Below are 22,191 nucleotides of genomic sequence, written 5' to 3'. Positions count from 1 at the left end.
ATTTCCAGAATGCACATCCCGGGAGATCTCCCCACAGAAGAGTAGACGGTATCTTCTTATTCCTCACACTAGCAGAAATCAAATTTCAAAGTCACATAAAACACAGCCTGCAACTTACTACGGCAGCTGCTACAAAGCAAATGCTCAATGAGCTTTGAGGAAGGAAGGAAGGAAGGAAGGAAGGAAGGAAGGAAGGAAGGAAGGAAGGAAGGAAGGAAGGAAGGAAGGAAAAGGAAAGGAAAGGAAAGGCAGGGCAGGCAACCAGAAAGGGAGTGAAGGCAAGGAGGAGAAAAGGAAGAAAAGAGAGAAGGAAACAAAGGGGAAGAAAAGGAGAAAAAGGGAAAGAACAAGGAACCCTGGTTTTGGTCTCTGGCATAGCTTTGTGATTCCATAGCAACATTTTAGAGTTAAAATTTTAACTGACACTCAAACCACACAGCATGGCATACAATGAAAATAGATAATCTACCCAGTGGAAACTATCAGCTGTGCTTTATTTGGAAACAACGGGATTTCTTACAGGTTCCCTAGAAGAAAAACAAGCTGCTACAGTAAGACAGTCCTCATTTTCATCAGCAGCTCATAACACCGCTCGGAGAATTCTCAGAGATAAGGAAGTTTCCCTAGCGCAGAGCGTGATGAATGCTAGCCTCTGCTTCTAGCCCCTGCTTCTGCTTACGGAAAAGCGACAGACAACGTGGCTATTTCTCTGTCCAATTTCCAGGGCCAATGCTGAGACACTGCAGGGCATCGTTCAGTCCCCGGTTGGCCAGGCGAGAAGGGGATGGATTAAGTGCCACAGGGATGCAGAGAGACCGAGCAAATGCAGCCGCTCCACGTGTCGCCACGTCCTGCCTTGTCCTGCGCGTGAGTGTGGAAACAGGTGAACAACATCCAAGTGTGCAGTCCTCACTGTACAACCAAACGGCCGAGGACAGGTGAATTCTGGGAAACTGAGGCCTCGCAGGATTCCTGGGTCCTCGTTCTCCCAGCCTCTCAGCTCCGGGGACTCCCTGGAGGTCAGCTCTCAGCCGCAGGTTTGGCAGGGATCCAGAAAACGTAAGAGGAAAACTGGCCAAGCGCCCGGCCCAGCCCATCAAAATCTGCCGCTGAGCCCCTCAGGTCCTGCATGGAGGCCACAGGTCTCGGGGGTGCGGCCTCACATATGTCGTCCAGAAACAAGTATCTGAAAACAGAGGTTCATTTGTGCTGTTTGCTAGATGTGGTTTCCTCTCCCCTCAGCCATCATCTGAATCATCTACTTAGAGCTGCAGCTCTAGGCTCACACGGAAACATTCCCACCTCCCTACAACAAGTCCCTGGTCCCTTTGCAGCTCACCACCCTCAGCCAGCCAGTTCCCCAGACGCAGCCATCCCTCCGCCCTGAGGGCACAGAGCCTCATTTGTGGACAACCTTTCAGCGGAAATTCCAACACGTGCTGAACAGCACACCTTCCTCAAATCGGCAGCTCCAATCGATATCCCCACAAACGCCACCAGCGCTCCGTCGTTTGCTCTCTCGCTCTGTGTTTATGAGCAAGCACAGGACCTGCTGCCCCCAGGTCGGCACAGAGCAGTCAGCTGACCCTGCAAATGCTTTGAAAATCCATGGGACCAAGATAAACTCGTGATACCAAATATTTCATTGTCACTGAAAAATCAACAGTACCCTGAGAAATGGAAAGACTAAGTTTAGAACACTCCAAGAGCTTTTAAGAAGGTAATAAACAATCCATCTTAACTTACAACATGGACTTTTGACTGAAATAAATCTATGTGCTCCACCATGTTATCTTTTGAGATTAATGTCATGGAGTATTCCACAGATACAACGAAACTCTGATCTATAAAAATTTATGAAAAAGCAAAAGAACAAAACGATGATCTGATCACTAATCTAGAATGTGCCTAATTCTTAGTATTCTCAGGCTCAATGATGATAACCTACTTCTTCATTATACAAATATTTACTGAGAAGCTACTATGTTCAGTCACTGTGCCTGGTGCAAGTGATGCAAGCAGACATCCTTCAGTGTTACAGTGGGCCCCGCAGGACGGAGTGCGTCAGAGCATGAAGAAATAGTCCTCATCACGCTACTACCCTGAGACTTGGCTACGTCACAGCCAGGGGGAGATGACAAACTGTGTTTAGAAAAAAGGTTTCCTAATCTTTGCAAAAGCAACAAAAAATCTTTTGTTACACATAATGAGTTTCTCAAAGAACTAATCTCACATTCTCCATTTTCATCATAATTTACATTATCCGGATTACGCAGACCTGCAAGTTCACATCCACTGTGTTTGGCACTCTGACGACACAATAGGATATTTGGCTGTTTCTCTTTTTCCTGCCCTCCTTGATGTTCAGTGAACTGTGAAGGTGTTGAGATCATTGCTATATTTTGCTAAAATGGTCTCACACGTTCAGGTAACTTGGGAGGTTATTGCCTGTAAAACAAATGAGGCATCGCTAAAATGCTACCTCTTGCTTGAATATCATTTGAAACTTCACACCGTCGGGGAGATGGGTCCCAGGAGCACACCTCTAGTGAAAGCTCCCGCTCCTACCAGCAACGGATGCTACGCAGCAATTATGCCACCGAGCTGTCCAGAATGCCTATCTGCATGCAAATTAGTTCACATGTGCTCCAGCTGCTATTATGACAATATTAAAACAAGAATCTGGTAATGAAACTATCCTCGTTATGAAAACACAGTTCAATTACCCTAATAACACAGTGCATCTACCTGCAATCCCTGCACCTGACCCACCTTCTCACAGCGGGAAATACATGTGAGAAGGGCCAGGAGGACAGGCATTTCAGGGCTACCTTTTACAGACTTGAATTTCAGTGCTGTGATGGAGTGCTCCCTCAACTGACAACATGGGTAATTGGGCTATTAAATATTCCCACAATCCTCCAAAGGTTAAAAATTAAATGGCCATCAAACCCACAGCTGTTAGCCCCGAGCTTTGTCATTGATCATTAGCATTAAGTCCCGGAACTTCCAAAGGCCACCAGTAGGCAGGAGTAAGAGAGGGAAAAAAGCAAGGTCTTAATTCCAGGCCTGAAACACCATCATAAAGCTAAGCGCGCAGGCGCTACACCGTCTAGAATGGTCATTGCAGTTACTACAGGACGGCTGACACGCACACACGCTCCCTTCCTCAGGTCATTGCCTCGCCTTCTCAAGCAGCTGTCCACATCCCTGCCTGAGGCTGGAGTCGCAGGCAAAGTGCCCACTGCTGGTCACACAGCAGCCTTCCCGCCAGGGAGCGAGTCCCAGCATCCTCCGCGGGCCGTGCTCGGCCGTGTCCGAGAAGACCCTGAGTCTCACAGCTGCGCATCTGCAGTGTAGCTTTCAAAGCTGAGAGACTGTAAGCAGCAACTGGCAATTTTACAAGAAGCAGGGAGGGCTGATCCTTCCATTAAGCAGTTTTTATAGGCTGCCTGTTTTGGTTGACTGAAAGAACACAAAAACTTCAGAAGAACCATACATTGTCCTGGCCAGTATTGCCCAGTGGTTAGAGTACCAGGCCATGACTCGAAGGGTCCTGGGTTCGATGGCTGGTCAAGGGCATGCACCTGGGTTGCAGGTTCATCCCCAGACCCAGTTGGAAGGCAACCAATGGATGTGTCTCTCTCACATCAGTGTTTCTCTCTCCCTTTCATTCTCTCTAAAAATCAATGGAAAAAATATCCTCGGGTGAGGATTAACAACAACAAATAAAAAAAAAATAATAAGAACACCATACATTATTCTCAAACTGTTTATATATTCCTCCTGTCACAGGACTGAAACACCTTGAGAAAGGTGGCTTGAGACAGACTTTTAAAAACTAACAGAATACCACATTTTCTCCTCACTTTTATTTTTTTTAATTTGTTTTGTTGTTAATCCTCATCCGAGGATACTTTTGAGCCTGCAATGGGGGTATGTGCCCTTGACCGGAATTGAACCCGGGACCCTTCAGTCCACAGGCCAACGCTCTGTCCACTGAGCCAAACTGGCCAGGGCTCCTCACTCCTCTTTTACTCTGTGTTAACTGATACTGATTTTATCTAATGGCGCAAGATGCATCTGTTTCCTCAAAATTGATTTTTTCAAAGTGGTCCCACTGCCAGGAAACATGGCGTTACTTTATGTGGCTGGAGGTGTCCATTCATCGACCAGATTCAATGCATACACCAGGGCAGGCCAGGGGCCAGGGCCTGCGGTCCCCCTGGTGAACTAGGAGAAGGACTGCCTGTCGCACGGAGTGGAACACCCAAAGGGCCTGACACTCAGGGACAGCACCCCTTCCTGTGAGACCCGGGGAGTTCCAGGACCACCTGCACCTCAACCTCTGAATCTGACATGTGGAGGGAGCGCCCCCCACACAAAGGCTGTTTGATTATTTAAACCTGATAACCTAGTTCAGTGCTTCTCTCTGGGCAGCAAATGTCAACTTGCACTTCCTTCTTCGGAGGTGAAAGTGCCCCCCACCCCCCACCCCAGCTGGCACATTACCTTTAGCTTCAAAAGACCACCATTAACTGTCTCATCAGAATGCTCTCTTTTCTAAAAATAAAAAGGAAATCCACGAATTTCTGGTTCCATTTTTAAAGCAAAAGATTTTATAGTGGTAAAATATAAAAACATACATTTCACCATCTGAACCATTTTACACTGTACAATTCAGTGGCATTTAGTACATTCACAATGTTGTACAACCGCCATCACGATCTAATTCCAAAACATTCTCATTACCTCAGATGAAAACGCCACACCCACCGAGCACGCTCTCCTCTTCCCATCTCCCCACAACGCCTGGCGGCTGCTCTGGATTTGCCTATTCTGGACATCTCATGTCAACGACACCGTACAGTGCGTGGCCTTCGTGCCTGGCTTCTTTCACTGGGTGTAATGTTGTCAAGGCTCGCACATGTGGCAGCGTGTAGTGCTTCCTTCCTTCCCATGGCTGAATAACATTCTCTTATGTGAATACACTACATTGTGTTTATTCATTCATCAGCTGGCACACATCTGGGCTGCTTCCACCTTTGGCTACTGTGAATAATGTGCTGCCATGAACATGCATGTACAAGTTTTTGTTGGAACATCTGTTTTCAATCTGAGTATATACCTAAGGAGTGGAATTGTTTTAAAAATGTTTTTTGGGGGGAGGGATGGGGGGTTTATGTATTGGTTTTATTTGTTTTTTAGAGAAAGAGAGGGAGAGAAGAGGAGGGAAGGAGGGAAATAGATTTGTTGTTCCACTTATTTATGCATTTATTGGTTGATTCTTGCACGTGCCCTGACCAGAGATCAAATCCACTACCTTGGTGTATTTGGATAATGCTCTGACCAACTGAGCTACCAGCCAGGGCAGGTTTTAAATATGTTAAACATGTACACACATATAATATATAGATGCATACATAAAAATATAAACACACACATAACAGACATAGACATGGACATATAATCTACATACATAATATACACAGTTGACCCTTGAGCAACACAGGCTTTGAACTGTGCAGATCTACGTCTGTGTGGACTTGTCAAATTTTTTAGAGATTTTCTTACTACTATGAAGCAATCAAATCTATTACATTAGGCTACCAAAAAGCAATCATATTGCTGCTGCTTCATTATCAATACCTATAAATAAACAATTTCTTTTTTATAGTATTTTTTCATTTTCTAAAAGAATATTTTATTGATTTTTTAGAGAGAGAAGAAGGGAGATGGCAAGAGAGAGAAACATCTATGTGAGAGCACAACATCCATTGGCTGCTTCCACAACAGGGTATGTGCCCTTGACCAGAAATCGAACCTGCAACCTACATGACCACACCCAAGCAACTGAGCCACACAGACCAGGAGGACTGTCAATTTCTTTCTTATTTTTTTTAATCCTTACCCGAGGATATGCATCCATTTACTTAAGAGAGAGAGAGAGGAAGGGAGAGGGGGAGAAAGAGAGAAAAACAAACAAACATTGAGGTGAGAGAGAAACATCAATTGGTTGCCTCCTGCACTTGTCCCACCAGGGAATCAGATCTGCAACCTGGGCATGTGCCCCGATGGGAATCAAACCCGTGACCCTTTGGTGCACAGGACGGCACTCCAACCACTGAGCCACTCCAGGCTAGGGCTTATTCTTTCATTTTTGATGTCTAGTGTTAGCAACACATATAGTATCTACAGTGGTTTGTATCATAAAAGACAGTGTTGATATAGGTATTGACAATTCATCTAGTAATCAGATGTTGTAAAGTTACATAGGATAGTATTGTAAAGGTATCTTCTCTTCCTTAGGATCTTAATAACATTTTCTCTAGCTTATGTAATTGTGAATCCAGGAGAGTGCCTCGCTCATAGCAGGTCATTAGTAAGTGTTTGCTAATGGATCCAGCAAAGATAAAGCGAGCACTCGAAGGAAAATCCGCCCCACGATCATCCAAGGTTAAAATAAAGACGGGCACCCTCCAGCGTTCAGAGCGCTACCTTGGGTGACACTGAACACCCATCGCCAGGGCCACTCTGGCTGCTGAATTAGCAAATGCCAGGACTGACCTTGGTGTCTCCCTTCATCATAAAACTCCTCCAAATGGTACAGCAGAGTGGCTGCAAAATTAGGTTTGAAGACAGACATCCCAGTGCTGGCATCTCAACAGCCCATGTTACTGTCTGCAGTTCCCCTACACTTCTTCTACTTGCCCGTCTAAAAACAAGGACGATAATCCCTTGTCTCTGAGCTACGGTGGGAACTGAATGACATAATCCCTGTGAAGTGCCTGGCACATAGGTAGTGCAATCAAAAGTGCCCCTTACCATTAAGTGGGTTCCAAGCATGAACTACATCTCTCACAGGGTGGGCCAAAATCTGTGGGAAATTCAATGCCAGTTGCTCCAATCCGCTGCAGACTTGCCTGTTACCCAGCTGCCTGGATGAAATCTCAATGCAGATCTCTGACCTTCTTAGAATTAACACAGATCCTGATGAAGGTATTATTATTGAGGGGAGTGCACACAGGAACTCTCTGTATAATGTTTGCAACTTTATATGAGCCTTAAACTATTTCAAAATTAAGTTATTAATGATGATACTAAAATTAACACCACAGATTTGCTCTCCAGCCCCGATTTGCCCATCCATCGCAGTAAATGAACCACCAGGCACCTGACCACTCAGGCGAAGCACTCAGCAGCATCCTCAAGGCCTACAGAGAGCAGTAAGAGCACAGGCCCTGGGGCCAGATTCCTGGGTTTGAATCATGGTCCTGGAGTTCCCAGTCAAGTGACCTTGAGCAAGTTACTTGACTTTCCCACACTTCTCATCTGTAGAATGAGAATAGATAGGACCCATGGGTAGAGGCATGAAAATCAGTGAGTTAATATACTAAAGTGCTTCAAATGGTGCACTGACATTGCAGGTTTTCAGTAATTAGCTTAGTTTGCCTTTGCCTCACACACATACCAGCATGTATTCTAAACCCAACCACTTCTAGCCCTGCCAATGGCCAACGGCTCTAGTATGACCACCGCCAGCATCAGTTCCCACAGGGCACGGCCTCCTCTCCTGTCTTGTTCCCACTCCTGCCCTCCTACAGACAGTTAACTTCCATGGTAGTCAGAGCAAACTTTCTAAAACCTGATCAAACCACCTTATCTTCCACACCACTGGTTTCCATTCAGTGCGCCAATGGTTTTCCATTGAGAATAAAATGAAAAAAACAAAAAAATCCTAAGGATAGCCTAGAAAGTCCTACTTTCCTCTCTGACCTCATCTGTCTCCACTCTTTTCACTAATCTCCAGCCACAATGGCTTTGAACATGGCAAAGCTTTTGCACTTGCTGTTTATGGCAGGGATTGCTGCTCAACCCGACCTCCGACCTCCACTCTCCCATTCTTCCCAGTAAAGGAACTCCCAGTTTCTCAGGGCCGCGTGGCTTCCTAGAATTGAGAGCACACCTCCAGCTGTCTGTGGTCAGAAGGAGAGGGGCTACATTCCAGCCAAAGGGATCGAAGCAGAAATAGTATATGTGACTTTCAGGAAAGGACCTGAAGCCCAGAAAGCACGGCTCCCGTGAGCACGTCCTTGGTCAGAAAGGCAGCTGTGCAGACATGGCAGCCCAGCTTGGAGGGCCGCTTTGGAGCATGAGTTTGGAAACATGCAAGGCAACCAGACAGAAGGAGCCAAAAGCCATGGAGGGCAAAGCAAGGACACAGCCGGAACCCAGTCAGGTCCCAGCTGCCGGAGCCGTACTATCAGCTCCGGATCATTCACCTCCATTTCGCTAATGTGTCTAAGCCACTTTAATATGAGTCCTCTTTGCAGAACAGTTTTCCCTGCTGATCCCTGCATGGATGCCTCTTTCTCATCAGTCAAGTCTCCTCAAGGCATCACCTTCCGGAGCCTTCCCTGCCCACCTGATTGGACAGGACCCTTGTCTTTCCCCCCAGGTCTCCACCACAGGCTCCATGCTTTCTTCTTTGCAGCCCCTGACAGCACAAGGAAGCCCGAAACTTCTTTCATGCCTGTCTCCTTTCACCAGAGGTAAGCTTTGGGGCCGGTGGGCGGAGAAGAGGGGTGGGAGGGAGAGGGTGGTCAGTAACCTCCAGCATTCTGAACAGTGCCTGGCTCACAAAAGGAATGAAATACTTACCTTTGACGGACTGATTTATGGAACGTGTGAAATGGCTTGGGTTTGTCTTTCCTCTAAATACTGGTGACTTTCTCATCTCAGATTAGTGTGTTTAATTCATTGGAACATTTATTAAGCACCTACTGGGTAGAGACACTGGAGAAACAAAGATAAGCGAGGCCCAGTCACTGTCCGGGGGCCTTCACAGTGTGGCAATAATGTATTCCACATTTCTTAGCATATCATTAAATATTCAAGGAGGAAACAGCAAGTTGATGGCAACTTTTGCTCTGCATAGACTTAGAAGCTTGGACTTCACCCTTTATTCTCATTTTTGGGTCCAGTTTTGAAACACTGCAATCAGTATACTAGTTAGTGTGGGTTTTTGTTTTGTTTTGAAAAATTTTTTTTTAATTGATTTCAGAGAGGAAGGAAGAGGGAGAGAGAGATAGAAACATCAATGAAGAGAGAGAATCACTGATTGGCTGCTTCCTGCACACCCCCTACTGGGGACTGAGCCTGCAACCTGGGCATGTGCCCTGACCAGGAATCAAACCTGGTTCTCCTGGTTCATAGGTTGACTCTCAACCACTGAGCCACACCAGCCGGGCTAGTGTTTTAACCATCACAAAATATGAACTGCTTCCAAATAGTTTCAAAATGTCACTAAACACCCAACTATTGAGAAATTCTATCATTGCACCATCGCCCTCTTGAAAGTCACTTTCCAGAATCCAAAGACACTAACTTCTCCCTGAGAACATAACAAGTGGGATTCTACCAAGTCCTTTTAGTGAGACCATGAGTTCACCAAGAGGCAACTTCTAGTAAATCTCCATCAAAACAGTTTCTGTGCATTTGAAAAGGAATTATCCACGTCATTGGGACAATTTCTGGTCTAATTCCATTTAAGATGGAAGCCTTGAAAATTAAACCTGCAAAGTTTTCTGAAACTACCCCACATATCATAACCATCTGATCCAAAATTCTCAACTGTCTTACGATCACTTGTGAAAGCCTGTAACACTTCAGTCAATTCTAGACTTGGATGTTTTATAAAAAGCATAATCACTAATGGTCCTATTTCCAGATTATGTTATGAGTTGGAATGCACATAAAAAGCACACTTTAATATTAGACAGTAGTTTAGAGTGAAAAGGTGCTATTGGTCTGAAACTGGCCTGAGCCATGTGACTCTGACAAGTGAGTGTCATTCCAAGCCTCAGTTCCACGAGAGCTGATATCACAAATAAATAGGATCAGAAAAGCACCACAGTGCCCGGCATAATGCTCACTCGGTCTGTCAGTGAGAACGACATAATAGCAAGAACAGCCAGAATCTGAACCCAGATCTGACTGCCTCCCGAGCTCCATCTCATTCCACCTCCTGTTCAGGTTTCCATGGCTAGCCGCCAATCTAGCGCATGTCCAGGAAGCTTCGGCTCATTTTTTTGTGGCGCAGAGACGCCAAAGCTTCCGGGGGGTGAGTTTGTTCAACCACATCACCATGGCAGGTAATTTGTGCAGCAGAAAGAACAGAGATTGAATGGAGAAAAAGTGCCAACTCTCCATGTGGGGGACAAGGCACCATATGGCCTGCAATTAGGGAGGAAGAGACTGCCAAGGGCAGAAATAACCCTGGCAAGTCCGCTGCGGCTGGAAGGAGATGCCAGCCCTTCGTGGTATTGCTCTTGTTCCCCAAGAGATTTCACTGTCACCCCTTGCTATGAATTTGAAAAGGATTCGAAAGATGAAAAGGAAATCTGATGACAGTGGATATTTCTAAGGTCAGGTCATTAAAACAATGTTCCCCTTTCCTACAAGCCTCGCATGAACAGCTCTTCAAAGGGAAGGTCTGAGTCAAGTGCTCACTGTTAACGTTGAGGAAGCTTAACAAGCTCCCTCTCCTCTCCTGTGAAAGAAGTGAGCCAGAGGAGGCGAGGCAGGTGAACCAGATGCGATGCCTTGTCTCTGGCCGCTCTGACATAAGCTCCTGATGCTGTCAACATGCTGGCAACAGCCACAGGGAGAGGAGGAAGGAAGCTGTACCGATCATCCTACCAGCTCCTCTGAGTGAGGGTTATGTTCAAAGGCGAAGGGCAGGGAACACTGAAATCACGTCCATAAGGATGTGCTAAGGCCTCAACTGCATTTCTATTTCACACCAGGGAAACAATGAACATGGTCATCTTTTAAAGCCAGAAAGTCACCCAAATGTTCAGCTTCTTTTGCTTTCAGTGGAATAAAACTATCAATGACATTCAAATACCACCATTCATTCAGCTGAAAGCTATTTATGCATTTGACTACGAGGAATGATTCAAAGAAAAATAGCTACGGCTTGAATTTGGCAAAGGTAAAATTAATACTTCTTTAAATAGAGATCAGTTAGGTAATCTCTGTCTTAATTATGACACCTCAATTTTTTTGTCTTGACAGCTTAGAGTCAAAATCACATTGATCGCTGCTTCTCTAGCTGAGTAGCAGCTGAGGAAGCTGGCTTGGATTCAAGGACCACGTTGAATAAAAAAAATCCACAATAAGCACTAGACTCACACCCACCTGGTGAGGCGCTCACACTATGAGGGGCACAGGGCGCTGAAAACGGGTGGGGCAGGCCAATTCACGCCCAGCTCCTCCGCCCGGTGGTCTTCACCTGCTGTGTTGAAAGGTAGCAGGCACAGAGTTACTTATAGTTTTTCCTGATCAATTGCTGATTCTGTGTATACTCACATCTCACTATGTATTGTTACCTTTGTTCCAATCTTACCTCTCCTACCAAGCTGTGAATTCGTGAATGCAGATTTCATCCTTTTATAATAATTCCTAGCACATCCTAAATTCCTAGCGGCAAGTGCTTCCTGCATTCTAACTTCTCAAGAGCCCTGCATTGGGTAATATGAAAAAAACAAACAAACCCCAAGTGATCTGCTAATGAAATATGAGTTTTAAAAAACACTGTGAAAGTATGGCTACAGATTACCCTTCCTAAGGATTTCTACAGAAGAATGATCCTCTGCCTGGTCCCCCTACCACAGTTATGAAGGTGAAATAAATCAGAAAGGATTCCAGCGTGTTTCCACAGGAGTCAATCCTTTTCATTGTGCCGAGTAGAATTTATAGTATTGGAAACGTGCTATTTTGGTCTAATTAGTCTTCAGTCCCCATTTTTCTTCAACCAGCTCCAGGGGATCAGCACGTGACACTGACGTAGCAGATCCACGGTCCTTTCTCCACCATCACGTTCAGGGGTGGTCTTATGACCCAAGTTAACCCAACTGGATTCAATCTCAGACTTTGTTGGAACCATTACAAAAAAGAAGCTGGCCCTAGCTCAGTTGATTGGAGTGTCCTCCTGTCTACCCAACCGTGGAGGTTCGATTCCCAGTCAGGGCACATGCCCCAGTTGTGTGTTTGGTCCCCATTTGGGGTGCATGCAGAAGGCAACCTATCAATGTTTCTCTATCTTTCTCTCTCTCTCCCTTCTTCCCTCTCAAATCAGTAAAAAAGAAAAAGAAACTCATTTTCATGGAGGGTGCCAAGTGGGAGTCTAAAATGGCAGCTATAATCTCATCCTCACAAGAGATGCACCTGTAGATTAAACCAACACAGCAGTGGGCAGAGCTGAGGAATGGGGAAAGATTCATGACAGCAACCTTTGGGTACCTGGATCCAGCCATGCCTCAAGGCCGTTATATATCTTTGGACTTTTTCATTGCATAAGTCAATAAATTCTCTTTTTTATTTGAGTCAACTTGAGCTCAGATTCTGTCTATGTTCATGAAAAGGGTTCTACGTGAAACAAGGGTGTTACTGAGGATTAGCATAGGTCTGCAACACTCAGATCCTTCACAATATACCCTAAGCCATTCTCTAACCTCATCTACCATCATCACCATTCATTCCACGCATGTAAACACTAGATGCACTGCACTATACATTGTCCATGAATAGACCAAGCACATTTACTAGAATGCCAACATACCTTTGCTCATAACATTACCTCTCCTTATGAGATCTTTCTTCCTTTCTCTGCCAGGCCAACTCCTATTGATGCTACAAAGCCCACTTTCTGGTTAGCCATTACCAACATTCACAAGCAGAAACAACCCCTCCTTTCTCCATGCTCCCTTTGCATATTCTCCATGATTTAGGGTATCTCATGGCATTTACCACACTGGATGATTGTTATTTCTTCATTTATTTGTCCCCCTTTACTATATATATATATATATATATATATATATATATATATATATATATATATATCTTATTCTTTTATCTCCTCAGAATTTAATATTCAATAAATAACTGTGGGAAGGAAACAATGAACCAAATGGGGGAGGGGGGGGCAGAGAAAAAAGGATGCTTTCTGAACCCGAGTCTTTAGGACCTGAACATACCTAGAAATAAAAGCAAAAATCAGAAAACGGGTATTGGATTCAAATACTTCCAAAATAGTCTTCTCATCTTTCAATTTACACTGAGGAATCACTAGATTATTAAGCAAATACAAAGGAAAGAGCCACTGTTCCCATAGTCTCCCCCAAACCTTGAAAATTATACATTTAAAGAGATAGAGAATGAGTTACTGATCTTTTAAATGTAGTCACAATTGTTTCTCTCCCTCTGCCATGTCCCTTGACCTGCAGGTTGGAACATAAGGATGAAACCAGAGGGCAGAATCACAGGAATCAGGAAAGCAATGGCCTCAAGACCTCCAAATTTTAATACAATCAACAAAATGGCTTAGCTGAGCATGATGCTCCAACTGGGATAAAGTCAATGGGTTACCCTCACCAGAGTAAAAGGTGCACACCACTCTTTCAGTGTAGCAAAACACCTATCTCTCTCTCTCTCTCTCTCTCTCTCTCTCTCTCTCTCTCTCTCTGTCCCTCCCCCCCGCCCCCCCCCCCCGTTCCCCTCTGTCATCCAAAAATATGTTACGCATTTTCTGAAAAAAACAAACAAACAAAAACAAACAACACAAAAAAAAAAACAAAACAAAAAAAACCAAAACACTATCCAGAAATCCCCTACAGGGAGATTCATACCAAGTTAGGCTGGGTTTACCTAGAATATTACAAAAGGTCTTTGAAATCTTGGAAATAAAACATTATGTGTCAAAAGTAGCATGCTATCGAGCTGAAAAATTCATTACAGTCTCAGAGTAATTCTCTACATCTGCTAAGAGTCGCCAGATGCCGTGTGTCATCTAACTTTCGTAGAGCGAGATTCGAATCAGAACCACAGGGACGTCGAGGGCAGCAGTAGAATCCAGGGCAGCCACTTTCTCTCCTTTCGATCCTCAATATTTTCCTTTTATGAAACAAGACATACACACCAACTACCGTCAGACACAGAAAACGCTTCTGCACAGTACTCCCAGGGGCCATCTGAGATGGATATGCCCAGTCCCTAGGGAAAAAGCCCAACAAGAAACGATGCCTGTGTCCTTTTAACCTGGATCTGCATTTGTGATCCTGGGCCAAAGCATATGTGCTCAATAATGGCTGTAAGGAAACATATGTTAAGTAACTCACTACAGCCCACCTGGGGTCAAAAGCAGAGCCTTCCCAGGCCACTCCCAGACACAAAGGAGCTGCTTCCAGGCGCTGCAGCCAACTGCTTGGCAGCATCTGAAGCAAGGCCCCCTCCGGTCATCAATGCAAATACATAGCAGTGGTTTCTAATGACCTATCACCAGGAGTTTTGACCCCAGGGCCTGTTCCTTCCTGGCCTCAGGAACCTGGGAGGGACTAACTCTAGACTTCTAAGTCTGGGCCACGGATGCCTCTGAAGGGCTTCAAACAAAGTCTGGATTTGAATATCAGCTCTGCTACTTAGCAGCTGTGTGAACTCAGGGCAGTAACTGAACTCTCTCACTCCCACTTACCTCCATAGAGAGGCACAGTAATCATCTCATAAAAGCAGTGGGAATAGGAGATTACATAATGTATGGAAAGTGCTTGCCATCAAAGGGAGAGTCACCAACCACAATGACAACAGATGGTTAGATGTTCACTAACACTGACGCTATAATGAATATTCTGGATCAACACACACCACCAAGAAGTGGAATAGAGACTTCTTAATTTTTATTTGCCTTCCTGGACAGCTCTATGCAAAATCACCACCCTCCATTGCGTCTCTATCTCCACACCGCTTTGCTCTTTTACATCCCAGCACGCAGCACCCAGCGCCTCCCACATGTCCTGGGGTTTGCTCTCTGTGTGCCCAGAGCTTGGCTGAGCACCCTGCTACACCCAGTGCCCCAGGCAGTGCCTGGCAAAAGGAGGCCCTCAGCAAGCATCAGCAGGATGGCTGAGTGAATGTAAGTCCAACAATATATGGAGCTATAAACTTTTATATTTGGTTTTGGAAGGGAGCTGTATTTTGTTAAAATAATTTTTAATATTGCAGGTCGCTTTGAGTCTGAAACAGGATTCTCATCTACTTAGGCAACAAATATTGACAGAGGTGGCTTATTTTACAAAGCTGCCTGCTAGGTGCTGAGGAAGAGGTGATGACCAATCAGATTCTGCCTTAAAGTGGTATTAGAAGACACAGTTCATACACGCTGGGTGCATCGATGCACAGTGCTCCTTTCCTGGGACCTGCCCCTCGCCCTTGTCCACATGGGGACAGCACATGCAGCCATGCTGCTAACACGTGAAGACCAGCCTGTGAGAGCGAGGAGGAGGAAGCAGATGCCGGGAGCAGCAGTGAGGCTGGGAAGGCCGGAGCCACCCACGGTGCCACAGGCCTGATTCCCAACTGTGGTCAAATCTCTGCGTGATGGAAGGACCAACATCTTCGTTTGAAAATAATTACACAAGACATATGGAGAATGTTTTGTAAGCCTCTACATTTCTAAGGAAATGTATCCCAAAGAAATAACAAAATCTAAACATACATGAAAACATGAAGATGTTTATCACAGTGAAGAAGGAAAAGCTGATGATTTGAGAATAATTTCAGAATGTGAGTGAGTGTATGTACGGAGAGAGGGTTGTAGAAGTAGACATAGATATAGCTGTAAAGGAAATATAGCTGACTGTTCATCATGATTATTCCTGAATTATGGGATTTATGTACATTTTTATTTTAGTCTTGGAATCTTTTCGCACTCTTCAGATTCTCTATAATGCATAATTACTATTTTACATACAAAATGCTGTGTTTCACTTTAAAATATTACTTAAAGAATTCTGAAAAGTTCTTCTGTTTCTAAACTAAATGCAAATGCTTTAAAGACTGCTAGGAGCACACCGAGAGCTGAAGAGTGGACTTATGACTCATTGCAAGAGGAAGGATGTACCCTGGGGGAGGTGAGGGTATTGCAAAGGGCTTTTATAGGACCTGGGCAGGTGTCCAGTGGCTTCGGGTGATTGGAGGAAGGGTTCAAAGAAGCAGGCTTCCTTCTGCACTGCTCTTAAGAAATGGAGGTAGCCCTGGCCGGTGTGGCTCAGTTGGTTGGGCATCATCCCACGCACCAAAAGGTCGCTGGTTTGATTCCCAGTCAGGGCACATGTCCTGGTTGCAGGCTGGATCCCCAGGAAGGGGCATGTAGGATGCAGCCAATCAATGTTTCTCTCTCTCTCAAAAATAAAAAATAATAATAGAAAAAGAAGTGCAGGTAATTCTATGCTTGTTCCACAGGAGGAATGAAGCAATGCTACAACTATAATTGCAAAAACAAAGTAGAAGAAGTCAGTGATATTAGTTAGCAGGGGAGGTGTTTGGTCATTTTTGTGGTCTAGACAGTTTTTATGTCTTTGTCTGTGTTATGACACGATTACAAGTGGTCTTGTCCTGATCCATCACCAAAGTCTACTATCACCTGATAGTAGCAGGCCAGGTCAAGAATATCAAGGAATACACATGCTGCTAGAAGTGCTGAAGAAAAGGCGGTGTACACCGATCAGTGTTTCCTCTGACAACAAACATAACGCAAACCTGATGAGGTTATTTTGTGGATTAAGTAATGCATGTGAGTGTGCCTTAGAAATTAGTCACTGCCATAGCGTTAATATGTTGCTAGCATCTTCACTATCATTGTCTATACCAGTGATGGCGAACCTTTTGAGCTTGGCGTGTCAGCATTTTGAAAAACCCTAACTTAACTCTGGTGCTGTGTCACATACAGAAATTTTTTGATATTTGCAACCATAATAAAACAAAGACGTATATTTTTGATATTTATTTTATATATTTAAATGCCATTTAACAAAGAAAAATCAACCAAAAAAATGAGTTCGCGTGTCACCTCTGACACGCGTGTCATAGGTTCGCCATCACTGGTCTATACTGATCACTCCTAGGACAAGGATCAGTATCTCTTTTGGGAGGGCTACCATAGACACGTGTGCCTTAGTCTTCATTTACCAAGGTGGCCAAGGATAATGGAAATAAAGACCCAAATCTTAGGAATGGACACATACTAAAACTTCAAATAACAATGTAAAATAGAGCTTCTTCCAAACTCTAATGGCACTCTTCAAAAATTCATAAGAAAGGAGAAAGTGTCACACCCATCTCAAAATACAGTATCTTAAAAGAAGCTTAAGAATTTTAGAAAAACACTGGCAAAGGTGAAGTGACATAAACTTTCAACAAACCAAACAAGAGAAAGCAAATACTACATACTATTAACATTCGGGCTCTATAGGATATTTTTAAAGCAACATTTTAAAAACATACAGACACAGACTTCGAGACAGTTTCTTCTTGCATCCTCGTGGGCCACCGTGCCCTTCGGAGGATCTACACAAGAGGTGCGGATTCAGAGGTGCTTGCAAAACACTTCTCAAAGACCAGGAAGTACCCACCTGAAGCCAAAGGTGCTTTACTTTGAGACTTGGCCTTCTTGCTATGAAATTATAAATTCTTAGGTGACTCAAACTCTATCCATCCATTCACTAAGAAATATCTAAGGAGTTCCTGAGAGGGATCAAGCTCTGTCTAAGGCCCGGGGCTGGGGGAGGGGGATGTTGGGGGGGAGTGAAGGGGGGTCCATGAAGACTGCCAAGGACAACAGGAAGGTGAGCCTCCTGAGCAATCAATCACACAGGCAGCACAATGCACCACTTGGGTAGGAGTTCCATCTAGTAGACACTCCCCGCCCCCAAATCCATGCTTATCATCCTATCAAAAGGCTGCATGCATTTAAACAAGGCAAATGGGCATTTAAACAAGGCAAACAGGTACTTAAATAACCTGTAGTAAAGTAGTAACAAGAAGGGTGCGTTACCTAGAATAAAAATGAAGAAACCAGGTCCTCTGAAAATTGTTTGGTTTTAATTAGTACATGCACACAGTGGTGTATGTTACAAAAAACCAACCACCAACCAACACAATTGCTCTTCCCTCAGGCCTCCAGTCCTTCCCTAGAAATAACCTTTGTTTTCTATGCTCACACACACACATAAAGGCACTCATTTAAAAACATGCATGACAGTGAACTAGAGACACTGTTCAATACCTTGCTTTGTCTCAATGAACAATATTCACTCATTTAATTATTTATGGAGCAATTATTAAGTAGCAAGCACTGTTCCAGGAGGTGCTAAAGAGGTGATGAAAGTGGACAAAATTCTTGACCACATGGAGTTGGTACGGCAGCTGCCCCTTCCATGCCCTCATACAAACACCTCATTCTTTCAATGAGGGCACAGCCACCTCATTGTAAACATATACTACAAGTTCTTTAACCAGTCCCGCACGGATGGGCATTTGGGTTGTTTTCTAGTCAACACATCTATTTTATAAACAATGATCTTACAGCATCTTCTACATTTATAAACAAATTGCTTGGCCAAACTTAAACAAGCAGCTGTTCAAAACACATTAATCTATGTCAACAATGTATTTTGAAGCGGTTTCATTCAAAGACTTCTTTTCACTTACCAACATCTATAAAACCATACCTGAGAAGAAATTCATTCTAGAATTGTTTAACTGAGTTAAGATTCCAGGTGGTTATTTGTAACAGTTTAGCGAAATATGTTATAGATTTTTTAAGAGCCTATGAAGAAAGTAAATGTTATAGGCAACCCATTCCCCCCCCCCCCCCAACTCCCCCGCCCCTCGTGCAACTGTTAGGTGTGGTGCTAATTCTTCCAGCTGGATTTCAGACAGCTTTAAAATTAGCCTTGAAGTTTCACCGGCCCTTAGAAATCAGAGTGCTGGCTTTGCCAGGAGAAAAAGCTCTTCTGAACACCTCTGAACCCACTAAGCTCCGGCAATTTCAAATGTAGATGTTCTGGGGGTGTGCATGCACACACTCGGGCACACAGGCCCCAGAACATGAATGTGGGTATACATGTGTGCAACCAACCTCTTTAAGCTCAGGCATGTAGAGGTAATATGGTGCCTTGCAGCCCAAGGAGTAATGCAGAACCATATTAATTCAGATACTACAAAACAAAAGCAAACCCAATGCGGTAGCCTATAATGATTCACAAAAAATAATAAGGCTGACAGCAACATTTCTTGAGCACTATATGTGCCAGGCCAGGTGCTAATTGTTTTAGGTACATCTTATTTGGTTGCAGAACCACCCACATTACAGATGTGCACACTGAGTCGCAGGGGAGGTTTAGGTGTTTTGCCGAAGTGAAAGAGTTAAACATAAGAGCAGAGATCCTCTGCTTAAAACCCTTAACTGGTTATGGCACTGTGCTCTTGCAACTACAAAATACACCTAATAATAACTCTAAAAATTACGTGCTAGGCATTTTATACTCATTATTGTCTAATATGCCAGGTAGGATTTATACAGGTGAACTTGCAAATTCTGTAATGTTGAAACCTTTTTGACTCTGGGGTGCACTGCCTAGATCCAAGTCCCAGCACAGCCAAGTGGTTGCTGTGGACACTGGATGCACTAACCTGCCCTGCTTCTCCCGATCTGTTAACTGGGGACTCACAGGAACCAGAGCGGAGCAGGTGTAAAGAGCCAAGAACAGAGTCTGGCCGGTGCCTGGCGCTCCCCAGGGCGGGCTGCGGTGGTGACGCTGCCCGCGTTCATTCTACAACAGAGCGAGTCACACATTCTCCACAACATACAAACCGCTGCTGTGCAACTTTTAGGCAGAGCCTGGGGTTGTGACCTCCCACTTGTAGAAGCCCAACTATGAAGCCTCCTTCTGAGAAGGAAATTAAGGATCATACCCAGAAGCAACTGGGTAAACGAGGAATTCCCAAACTCCCAGCTCAGGCTCCCCAAGCCACGGTCTCCAATGAACCCCAACCCAGGCCAGAACGCATGCAACTCACTGACCGACCGGCTTTGGTCTGGTGGGAGAAATGCTGCTCAAGGCATGATTTCCACGAGAAGAGCTGCATTTCCCGAGTGGGCAGGGAGCATGGAGCCTGGGGTGTGTGGGGACCCCCAGGTGAAATGGAGCCCTCAGCTTGAGCCACCTCTGGCAGGAGGAGGGACCCCCACAGGGGAGGAGCTGGGGCAGCCGGGGGACCACAAGCCCACGGCTGGGTGCCCTCCCATCGTCTTTCCCTGTCGGGACCCGCAGGGCCCTGGGGTGGGGGCGGGGAGCCGGCTCTAGATGGGGCTCAGCACACAGGGCCTCTTCTTCCCGGAGCCTCCCATCCTCTCCAGCTGAGCCCCGTCTATGCAAACCACGCTCTGGAAGCAGCTAACGTGCAGGCTGGGGTGGGGGTGGGGAGGAAGCCAACAATTCACTGAGTGGCCGCAGCGGGGCCAGTGGGGACGCGGGAGGGGAGGCGGCGGGGGAGGCCCGGCACCGGGGCCGAGGGAGCGTCCCCGCGACTCCACCCGCAGGAGACCGGCCCCGCATCCCCTCCACCTGCCCGGGTCGCCACCGGCTCAGCGAGGCCGGCCCCGCGCCCGCCGCCCCAGAAGCACCGGGAACGTGCCGCGTAGCCCGCGCCGCGCCCAGCCTTTCGGGGAGCGGTTCCGGGAGGGAAGCGGCCCCCCGCGGGCAGAGGTCGGAGGTGGGGAACTTGAACGTGTGAGCCGGAGGCAAGTGCAGCCCAGCTGCTCCGGCGAGGCTCCTTCCCCCTCCACCCTCCCTCCTTCCCGGCCGCCTTCTTCCCTCCCTGCATCCTTCCTCCAGCTCCCCCGCCCCCCGCTCCCGCCGGCCGCCTCCTCCCCCTCCCGCCGGCCTGGCCCCCGCCCCGCCCGCCCCGGCCGGCACTCGGAGCCCCAGGGCCGCCCTTACCTGCGGGCCGAGCGCTCGGTCACCGCCGGAGCCCAGGCGCGCACCCGGCCGCCGGCCGCAGCCCCGCGTCTGAGCGGCCGGCGCAGCTGCTCCTTTTATGGGCCCGCGGGCAGCGCCACTGCCCGGCGTCCCCGGCCCCGCGCGCCTCGCGGGGTGGCGGCGCTCAAAGCGCGCTATTCCCCCTCGGGGACTGCCGGTCCCCGGGAGCGCGGCCTCCCGCCCGCCCCATCCGCAGGGTCTGGGTGGGGGAGGCGGTGTGTGTGTGTGTGTGTGTGTGTGTGTGTGCGTTGGGGAGGTGGGGGTGGGGGTGTAAACAGTGCTGGCAGGGCACCCCGCTGGGAAGGGAGGCCACGTGGTCCGGCCCAGGGTAGCCAGGGAAAAATGGGCCCAACCTTGGAAATGGATGCGGGGATGTGGGTCAAACAGCACAGGCATGTTATACGTTAATGTAATGCAGGAGTAAAGCTGAGCCTTCCATCCTCACCACCGGTATCAAATTATTTATAACAATTACTAAATAGCACCTGCCGTTTTATTAAGTGATTATCATGAGCCCAAAATACTCTCTCCTGGTGCAGACCGTGTGAAAGCACCTTGCTGGTATTCCTGTCTACACCCCACTTCCCTCAATACAAATCCAACCTCTTAACTCCCCCGGAAACTTACACTGGCCCCAGTCCATGAAGTACAAGCCAACCACCTTAGCCCCTTAAAACTCTGCCCTGGCACTAATCTCCAGCCCCAATATGGATGCATTTCACCTCCCACAACCCTAGAAAGGTAACTACCTGTCTTCCCTTTGGAAGATGAGAAAGATGAGGTTCAGAGAGGTTCAGTAGCTCCCAAAGGTCACTCAGCTTAGAGCAACGTCTCATGTCAATCCAAGTTCGAAGTCCTGGGTCTTGGTATCCCCCTGCTGCTGCCTTTTATAAACTTCAAGGCCAAGGAGCATGCCTTTTTAATTTTGTAAGATTTTTCATCTCTACTTTGGCAAGGATAACCCCCCCCCCAACAACAACAAACAACAACAACAACAACAACTCTGGACACTCTGGGCCATGAAAAAAAGCCTCTGCGAGCCCCTGGGAGCCTGCCACCTCAGCCCAGCTCATCCTTTTGTTGCACATAGACTTCTAGTTCTGGTTTCAGGTGGACTGTGGCAATAGCAAGTGGGCACTCATGGGAAACAATCGATTGGACTACATTGGTATTGGCCTCCGGGGTGCTCACATGCTCACATCACTGCCCCGGACAGCAAACCATCTACCTGGAGGGGGCAAAAAGGAGTTGTTTTATATACTTTGTAGAATATTGTATAATGCTAAAATGATTTCTCCTCGTGAATTAT

The 22,191-nt window shown here is 46.3% G+C and overlaps 1 protein-coding gene and 1 long non-coding RNA gene across 16 annotated transcripts in view; both read right to left on the bottom strand.

Annotated features, from left to right (window-relative positions):
* Positions 1-22,191, bottom strand: part of MAGI1 (membrane associated guanylate kinase, WW and PDZ domain containing 1) — a 577,726-nt gene that overhangs the window by 140,550 nt on the left and 414,985 nt on the right. The window lies entirely within an intron of this gene.
* Positions 474-21,044, bottom strand: LOC118667916. Its single transcript, XR_004971453.1, has 2 exons — positions 20,844-21,044; positions 474-1,186 (listed from the first exon to the last, which is right to left on the bottom strand). It is a non-coding gene; the product is annotated as an uncharacterized LOC118667916 (long non-coding RNA).

The sequence above is a fragment of the Myotis myotis genome, unplaced genomic scaffold (assembly GCF_014108235.1).
Source record: "Myotis myotis isolate mMyoMyo1 unplaced genomic scaffold, mMyoMyo1.p scaffold_m19_p_13, whole genome shotgun sequence".
Classification (NCBI taxonomy): domain Eukaryota; kingdom Metazoa; phylum Chordata; class Mammalia; order Chiroptera; family Vespertilionidae; genus Myotis; species Myotis myotis.
The sequence above is the reverse complement of the archived record's forward strand: the minus strand, read 5'-3'. Positions and strand labels throughout refer to the sequence as shown.